Consider the following 9,885-nt stretch of genomic DNA (forward strand, 5'->3'; position numbering starts at 1 on the left):
CTTGAAGCCATGATCGTTGGCCACAGACGATACGGAATCAATTGCAAGTTGAAGCCGGCGTTGAAGGAGAGGCGAATCATCACCCTGACAACAAAGGGTAAGATCATCGACATAGAGAGCGGAGAAGACACCAGAAGGAAGAGAGGAAAGAAGACCATTGAGGGCAACCAGAAAAAGAGTAGTGCTCAGAACACTACCCTGGGGCACACCTTCGTATTGCTGAAAAGAGGGAGTGAGAGCGGTACCAAGGCGCACCCGAAAGGAACGACGAGAGGGGAAGCTGTGGAGAAAGAGAGGGAGATGACCACGAAGGCCAAAAGAATGAAGTTGAGATAGGATATGATAACGCCAAGTGGTGTCTTAAGCCTTTTCCAGGTCAAAAAGGACGGCAACAACGGAGGTCTTCGCAGCAAAAGCAGTACGAATATAGACCTCCAAGTTCACCAGGACATCTGTCGTGCTGCGGCACTTGCGGAAACCAAATTGAGAAGGGGAGAGGAGGTGATGGTGTCCCAGGAACCACATCAGACGAACGTTAACCATACGTTCAAAGAGTTTGCAGACACAACTTGTGAGAGCAATAGGGCGAAAGTCCTTAGGGGAAGTACCCAGAGACCCCGGTTTGCGAACAGGGAGGACAACGGCATCGAGCCAGTCCTCAGGGACTGACGACGACTCCCAGATCCGATTATACAGACTCAGTAAATACTGAGACGTGCTCGGAGGGAGATGGCGAAGCATCTCATAATGAATATCAACACGAAGGAATCGAGCGAGTGCGGCCGTGTCGAGGACGGCGTTGAGACCCCCCAGAGAGAGAGAGGGGTTAAAAGGCGCAGTAGTCACAACTAGAGATGGAGCCGCGCCAGGGGACGAGGTAGTCACCACTGGGGGCGTGGGGTTCGACCCAACCACAGAGGAGGGAGGGGAGCCGAGGGGAGGAGTCAGAAAGGCCAAAGGAGCTTGGTTAGGGCCCAATGCAGCGGAGGCTGCAGAGCCCAGTCTTCCAACATAGACCGACTCGGGGGCTTGGTCGCCCACCCCACGAGCCTGAGAAGGTAAAGGAGAAAGAATTTAACACGAGGACGAAAAAGAAACATCCACGAATGTGCCCCCACACCCATCATGGAGCCACAATTAGAGGCAGGACACCCAACAAGAAGCTATCGCCGATCATGCCGGAGCCTCCTAGGGGTGCGTCGTGAGTATACGCCCCACAAACACCACCTTAAGAACCGACAGTCCGTCGAGATCGGGTTCAGTGACGAAAGTGGGATTGACAATAAAAGGTTCCCCTCGCTCTCGACGTTGGGTACTACAGTTCTACGGGTGCAAGAGTATGCCTCCTCAAGCACCCGGGCGTCAAAATAGAAGAAGTCCAAGGGAATAACCAAAACAAGCAAAAGGTCGGCAGGAAACAACAAGCAGATAGAAGAGGGGGGAGGGGGGGGCGAAACGAAACGGAAGGAAAAGGAAAAGTTGTTCAGCACAATTAGAGGACAGCAGCAGGAGTACAAGGTTACAAAAGGACAGAGGACTGTCCCAAGAAGCATCACACTCCGGCAGCCGCCGCCTAAGCCCCCCTCACGGCACCAACGGGCTGAACAGAGAGGGGGGGGGGGGAAGGTCAACCCTTAAAATCATACATTATCTTGCGGGTGCAAAATGGGGAAATCTTATGAACAGTGTCTATTTGACAAATAGTATTTTCCTATCTCAGTGTGGGGTTTACTATTCTACACATATTTAAGCTATTTAACCGTCTGGCTGAAAATGTTTAAATTTTGTATTCAATGCCAAAGAACTGTATGTCGAGTCAGTATTATAAATATGCTCCACTGTGTTTATTTTATTTTAGGAAAAGGTTTATCACATAATACTAATGCTTACATTTTGCAGGAATTCTGCGCTTATCATAACACAGAAAATGAAACTTCAGATTTATATAAACATTTAACTTTGCATCACAATATTCATCACATTGATACTTTAATGAGTGAAGCTTCCCAGCCAACAAAATGTCAAAAAGTGTTCATAATCGTTTCAAATATCAAGTTCATCATCTTATTTGGCATCATATTTATGTACACAATGCGCTAACTGGCTGGTTCTCTCACCTCAGGATAATATGGTCATCATATACAAGAGTTTGGTCTAAGAAAACTAAACTATGTGAACACTAGATATACAAAACTCCTGGCCTATATACAAATGGGCAACAGCAACATTTCTCCAGTCCCAAACTCCTCTTCAACATTACACAAAGGGGTAAAGCCCCAGGCGGATCTAAACCTGAATACCGTATCGTACACTTTGTGGACTAGGGAAGGTGGAGGCCAGGCCCCGGGGCCATTGATTCCTAGAACGTCCTTGGGTATCAGTCTGGGAGCCTCGCTAGCCTTGGAGATCGGCAATCTGGAAATTAGAAAATTCTTTAGTCTGAATAGGCTACATTGAACAGTCTGGAAACCAGCTAACCAAAACAGATTTAAATACAAAAACCTCTTCCCGTACATATTTTTTGTTTTGTTTTTAAGTGATGCAAGCTGTATAGTATTGCCTACTATATATATAATTTTATTTTAATTTTGCTGTGTCAGTGTTCGTTTACGTCGCTAGTCCCCCGATCAAATCCTTTACGGATGAATGTTGTATACAAAATGAGTTGGGATACTATCCCATCTGCCCAATAATCCTTGCAATGTGATATTTTGAAACTTATCCAAAGAAGGAGGACATTCTTTGAGGTGTGGAGTGACTAAGTGGCATAATGTCGTTTGTATAATAATGTCCATATGTCTGTCTTCCATTAAGGGGCCACGAGTCTTGTGTGAGGGCCCATTACAGTCTAGCCAGGATCCGATTCCTGCCACCTATTTCAGTGGTAGGGAGGAAATCCATAGGTACGGATTACATTTAAGAGCTCGGAGCTTGTTATTCATAATACCGAGAAAATATGGGTAGTTATTTTAGCCTTGTATGTGTGAAGCAGGGATCTGATTAACCACAAAGGGAGCATAGTACTGTGTGTATATTCACATATTGTAACACTCACAAATACCTGTTGACTATGATGGTCGAGACAGGTGCTGCTCCTGCTGGGTGATGAATACATTTTACACTAGGCGCCAAACTCCACAATTGCTTGCATATAACCTTCCCATAGTTAACATGTTCAGACTTTAGTGATGCGCACACACCTCCAGCAAACTAAGAGACACTTGCCACACGAGCTAATGACCTCAGGGACTATGATGTACTCTCGACAGTGTAGTAGGACTACTACTATGGAAAATACAAGTGAAAATTATACCCCTGAAGGTTAAAAGGATTCAGCATGAACCGGGACAACTACAGTATATGGAAGCATGATAACTGCGTTAACAAGAGGCAATAGTTGACATGTATATTTTAACTTGGCGGTGGCGGAAGATGGCAGGACACTGTGGTGTCCTGATAAGGAAATACACCGAGTCTGGAATCATGAACAGGGAAAATTTAACCTTTGACTTAGAAATTATACATCATCCACACAAGCTGAACTACCGATCATTCCGGCAGGTTTGGAAGAAGTACGTCAAGACGAAAAACTATTTGTCGATGGCCGAGGAGCAGTTGATTCTTTAAACAATCTAAATCCAGTCTTCATGTCCATAGTCGAGGACTGTAAGAATAGGATAAATGAGTTACAGTTGAAAGGTCAATGAAATTCATGCGACTTCCATCTCATGTTGGAATAGTGGTCAACGAGGTGGCGGAACACCACATGAAAACCACAAGTTGACAGTGAATGTGTTTTAACAATGAGAAATAAGAAGCAAAATAAGAAATATTCAGGCTTAGGCAGCAGTGGCGAGGAGAGGCATAGTGTAAAGTCAAACCATGCAACACAATCATGTATGACTCAAAATACCGATTTATCGTAAAAGGGAAATATTGAAAGCACCAATTACGACTATACAGCCATTACGACTGTATAGCACTGGGAAGGGGTCGGGATAGGGGTTTGGGATGGGACGGAGGGAAGGAATGGTGCCCAACCACTTTGTGAACGGTCGGGGATTGAACTCTGCCCTGCATAGTATGGGGAGAAATGCTCAAAAGTGACACGGTAAACATGCGGCTCGGGCTTGAGTATACATGCAACTGGGAACACGGAGCAGACAAGTGAACATGGAACAGACAAGTGAACACTGGGAACACGGAACAGACAGTGAATGAACTACAGAGCCTGCACCTGCTACTACAGGTAAGGCAAAGGTTAAGGCAATGATTAAGCCAAAAGTTAAAGTAAGGTTAAGGTGAGGTTACGTAATTTCACCTAACCCGAAAAGTATCATGTGTAAGGGCGAGGTTGAGGCCAGGGTAGGCGAGTATACTTCAGGTATATGCGCTGGCCTCCTGTCCCCGCCGAGGCCACTAGTGATAGTGGCCCACAGGTAAACTCGGGTAAACTGCAATGCTTTACCTAAAGATCCAACACTGATGGTAAACCATTGTTCACTTTCCCTAAACATTATTGATACCTACCTTAGCTGAATGGAGGAAGGTGACGGAGGGCCAGGGTAGATGTTGGGCCCTGGGTAGATGCCTGGGGGCCCAGGAAACATGTTGGGCCCTGGGTAGATGCCTGGGGGCCCAGGAAACATGTTGGCCCTGGGTAGATGCCTGGGGGCCCAGGAAACATGTTGGGCCCTGGGTAGATGCCTGGGGGCCCAGGGTAGATGTGGAAGAGGCAGGCGTTCTACCCCGAGGAAGCTGGACTCTGCTTTCCGCCAGCTGCCTCTTGCGTCAAGGGATCTCTCTCTTGTATCAAGTGAACTCCCTCCTGCGTCAAATAAGCTGCCTCTTGCCTCAAGTCGGCTGACTCCTGCCTCAAGTCGGCCGACTCCTGCCTCAAGCCGGCTGCCTCCTGCCTCAAGCCGGCTGCCTCCTGCGTCTTACGTGCTGTCACCTGCCTCAAGCGAGCTGTCACCTGCCTCAAGCGTTCTGTCACCTGCGTCATGCGAACTGTCACCTGCGTCATGCGAGCTGTCACCTGCGTCAGGCGAGCTTCTTCCTGCGTCATGCGAGCTGTCACCTGCGTCAAGCGAGCTTTCTCCTGCCTCCGGCGACCTTGGTCTAACGGACTGTTGCTGGCAGTGTCCCTCATGTCCACTCCAAGCAGGCTGATCCAACACAGAGGTCTTTCGGCTGAATAGACAGCGTTCGGGGGTCGTTTTCCTAAGCTGGGTTGCCAGATCCCAATTGTCAAAAGTCGCGAATTTGTAATTAAAGTCCTCCAATATTTTGTATAGCGACTGATACGGTTTTCAAAGCAATATATTTTAATACATAGAGTAACACTACAGGATTTAATGATTGTATTCATATTATCACTGAATGTATATAATAATACATTTAAGGTAGAACAACCCGGCCTCACACTAGGCTGGTTAGAGCAGCAGCCGGCCTCCCAGGACACATCCATTAATTTTATCAAACTGTGTATTAAAAATTGGTTTGTTCTAATATATAAATTATTATTATTATACATAAAAATACTATGTATAGTTAGGCTTAGGTTAGGTTAGGTGTTTAGGTTCTGTTGGCGATTATTTGTATTTTAGTTCGTGGGTGAAGCATTTACAGCGTTGTGATTCGAACAAAATTCGTCAGTGAAGCACTTGTTCCGAAAGTGTTCGAACAAAATCAATTATGAGTCGTGTGTAAACAGCCCGTCCTCCAAACAAAGATCCAAAAGTGATACCATGCACCCGCCAAACCCCCTGTTTATGAATGAAAAGCGATTTACACATGACTCACAACTGCTGACGTTCGAACATATCCGGAACAAGTGCTTCACTGAGGAATTTTGTTCGAACCACAACGCTGTAAATGCTTCACCCACGTACTACAAATACAAATAATCGCCAACAGAACCTAAACACCTAACCTAACCTATGCCTATATATACACAATATGCTAATATATTATAATATTAATTTATACTCGAGAAAATTCCCGTTTTGAATGAACAGCATCCGTACGGCTAAACGTGAATGTTGGGCATCTTATGTCTCAACAATTACGTCCGAGACCCCTCTGGCCCAGATCTGGAAGCGTATCCGCAAGATAGCGGGTAAGTTCGTTCCCGATGTTTCACCGGTCCTTCACCTCCATGATACTCTTGTGGCGGACCCGTTGCAGGTCGCTTCCGAACTGGGTTCCCACTTTTCTTCTGTTAGCTCTGGTCTTCATCTTCCCCAATCTTTCCTTCGTAAACCTGTCCTTGAGTCTCGTCCTTTAGATTTCTGCACTCATCTTCAGCTTCCCTATAATGATCCCTTCTCTCTCTCTGAACTTCGTTCTGCCCTGGCCCTCTGCGGTTCTACGGCGGCGGGCTCCGATGGTATTCATTATGAGATGCTTCGCCATCTCCCTCCGTGCACGTCTCGGTATTTACTGAGTCTGTATAATCGGATCTGGGAGTCGTCGTCAGTCCCTGAGGACTGGCTCGAAGCCATTGTCCTCCCTGTTCGCAAACCGGGGTCTCTGGGTACTTCCCCTAAGGACTTTCGCCCTATTGCTCTCACAAGTTGTGTCTGCAAACTCTTTGAACGTATGGTTAACGTTCGTCTGATGTGGTTCCTGGAACACCATCACCACCTCTTTCCTTCTCAATTTGGTTTTCGCAAGTGCCGCAGCACGACAGATGTCCTGGTGAACTTGGAGGTCTATATTCGTACTGCTTTTGCTGCGAAGACCTCCGTTGTTGCCGTCCTTTTTGACCTGGAAAAGGCTTATGACACCACTTGGCGATATCATATTCTATCTCAACTTCATTCTTTTGGCCTTCGTGGTCATCTCCCTCTCTTTCTCCGCAGCTTCCTTTCTCGTCGTTCCTTTCGGGTGCGCCTTGGTACCGCTCTCTCTGCCTCTTTTCAGCAATACGAAGGTGTGCCCCAGGGTAGTGTTCTGAGCACTACTCTTCTTCTGGTTGCCCTCAATGGTCTTCTTTCCTCTCTTCCTTCAGGTGTCTTCTCCGCTCTCTATGTCGATGATCTTACCCTTTGCTGTCAGGGTGATGATTCGCCTCTCCTTCAGCGCTGGCTTCAACTTGCGATTGATGCCGTGTCGTCTTGGGCCACCAATCATGGCTTCAAGTTCTCTACTTCTAAGACTTGTGCCATGACTTTTACGCGGAAACGGGTCGTTCTTCGTCCCTCTTTGTCACTTTATGGTCATCCCCTTGAATACAAAGATTCCGCGAAGCTTTTGGGGTTATTCCTTGACACTCGTTTGTCTTGGTCTCCCCATATCTCTTACCTCCGTGTTGAGTGCTCTAAGGCCCTTACCCTCCTTCGGGTCTTGTCCCATACTTCTTGGGGGTGCAGATAGGCGCACTCTCCTTGCTTTACATTCCTCTCTCGTCCTGTCTAAGCTCGATTATGGTTGCCCTGCTTACTCGTCTGCTTCTCCTTCTACTCTTCGCCGTCTTGATGCTTTGCACCATACTGGGTTGCGTCTCAGTTCTGGTGCCTTTCGTTCGACTCCCATCCTTAGCTTGTATGTTGACACTGGCTTCCTGTCTCTCAAAGACCGTCGTGATCGCTACTGTCTTCGCTATCTTGCGCGGTGGGAAACAGCTCTGGCGAGGTTGCGTATTGGCCATACCCGCTTAACCCATGGTCACTTGATGGAGCGCCGCCCTGCTCCTTATTGTCCTAGTTACATTGTCCCTCTTACAGTCATGCATGTCCTCCTTGAATGTCCTGACTTCCAGGACGAGCGTGTGTCTTGCTTTCCGACCGCCCCTCGCGGTCACCTGTCCCTCAATTGAATTCTTGGTGACTGATACTTTTGATATCGTTCGCCTTATGCGTTTTTATTCTCGTATTGGCATCCTTGGTGATATTTAGCGCCCTCTGATTATTCTGCGCATTTGATGGTGCTACATAGCCTTTCCGGTTTGGTGCCTTCTTTTGATAATTACTTACTCAAGAGTACGCAGTTTGTTACCATTAACAGAAGACCAACAACCCTGCCAACGGGTAAGGATGGAGGAATAAATAATTGGGTAAAAGTCGGAATAAGGAATACCTTTATGAGAGATGGGACAAGAGCGGACAGCTTCCTTGGCGGCAGCATCCGCACGCTCATTTAAAGAAACACCAATATGGCTGGAAGCCTAACAAAACTCCATGGATTTAAATTTACTGGAGATAAGAAACAGCCAATGTTGAATCTCGACAACCACCGGATGGACTGGATTAAAGGATCCTAGAGCCATGAAGGCACTACGAGAGTCAATTACAACCATAAAAGAGGATTGAGAACGAGAAAGCAGGAGACGAAGAGCATAGAGAATAGCAGAAAGTTCTGCTGTGAAGATGCTAGTCTCCGGAAGTAAGCGACACATACAAGTGCGGTCAGGAAAAACAACAGAGTAGCCTACACAGTCCGCAAACTTAGACACATCGGTGAAGATGGAGACGGAGCGGGAGTGTGAAAAAAAAGTGCTCAAGGAAAAGGCGTTTGAGAACCGTTGGAAGGGTAAAAGCTTTAGTGATGCGGGTCAAGGATGTACAAAACTTCGGAAGGGGGACTCTCCACGGGGGCAAAGAAGGAACAACACGAGGAGAAATATTAGAAATACGATCTGAAAGAGAATCCTGTAAGCGAGATAACCTGACAGAAAGAGGGAGGTGGTGAAGAGGAACAGGTACCACAGGAGAGGTAAAAGTCAAAGCACGACAGAGGCGAGTGGAAGGATGTTGCAAGGACCGCGCAAGATAGCGAAGACAGTATCGATCACGGCGGTCCTGGAGATAGGAAGCCAGTGTCAATATACAAGCTGAGGACGGGAGTCAAACGGAAGGCACCAGAACTGAGGCGCAACCCAGTATGGTACAAAAGCATCAAGACAGCGAAGAGTAGGAGAAGAAGAAATCGAGTTAGCAGGGCAACTATAATCGAGTTTAGACAGGACGAGAAAGTAATGTAAAGCGAGGAGAGTGCGCCTATCGGCTCCACAAGAAGTATAGGACAACACCTGAAGGAGGATAAGAACCTTAGAGCATTCAATTCGGAGGCAAGTGTTTGACCCAAAACAAACGAGTGTCAAAGATTAACCCCCAAAAATTAGCGGAATCCCTCTACACAAGATGATGACCATAAGGCGACAAAGAGGGACGAAGAACGACATGCTTCCGAGTAAATGTTATAGCACAAGTCTTTGACATGGAAAACTTAAAGCCATAATCGGTGACCCAAGACGACACGGCATCATCGCAAGTTGAAGCCTTTGTTGATGGAGAGGCGAATCATCACCCCTACAGCAAAGGGTAAGATCGTCGACAGAGAGCGGAGAAGACGCCAGAACGAAGAGAGGAAAGAAGACCATTGAGGGCAACTAGGTAAAAAGAGTAGTGTTCAGAACACTACCCTGAGGTACACCCTATGCTGCCTGAAAGTGGCAGAGAGAGTGGTAAGAAGCCTCACTCGAAAGGAACAAGAGAAAACTTTGGAGAAAGAGAGGGAGATTTCTACGAAGGCCAAAAGAATGAAGTTGGGACAGAACAAAAGGTTTACGCCAAGTGGTGTCTTAAGCCTTTTCCAGGTCAAAAAGGACGGCAACAACGGAGGTCTTCGCAGCAAAAGCAGTACAAATATAGACCTCCAAGTTCACCAGGACATCTGTCGTGCTGCGGCACTTGCGAAAACCAAATTGAGAAGGGGAAAGGTGGCGATAAAGTTCTAAGAACCCCATCAGACGAACGTTAACAATACGGTCAAAGAGTTTGCAGACACAACTTGTGAGAGCAATAGGGCGAAAGTCCTTAGGGGAAGTACCCAGAGACCCCGGTTTGCGAACAGGGAGGACAACAGCATCGAGCCAGTCCT

General features: G+C 47.0%; 1 long non-coding RNA gene across 1 annotated transcript; it reads right to left on the reverse strand.

Annotated features, from left to right (window-relative positions):
- Positions 1–1,836: 1,836 nt before the first annotated feature.
- Positions 1,837–5,435, reverse strand: LOC123761811 (uncharacterized). The gene is made up of 2 exons (XR_011231085.1): positions 4,531–5,435; positions 1,837–2,415 (listed from the first exon to the last, which is right to left on the reverse strand). It is a non-coding gene; the product is annotated as an uncharacterized lncRNA (long non-coding RNA).
- Positions 5,436–9,885: the final 4,450 nt, after the last annotated feature.

Source organism: Procambarus clarkii, chromosome 5 (genome assembly GCF_040958095.1).
Source record: "Procambarus clarkii isolate CNS0578487 chromosome 5, FALCON_Pclarkii_2.0, whole genome shotgun sequence".
NCBI classification, from domain to species: Eukaryota; Metazoa; Arthropoda; class Malacostraca; order Decapoda; family Cambaridae; genus Procambarus; species Procambarus clarkii.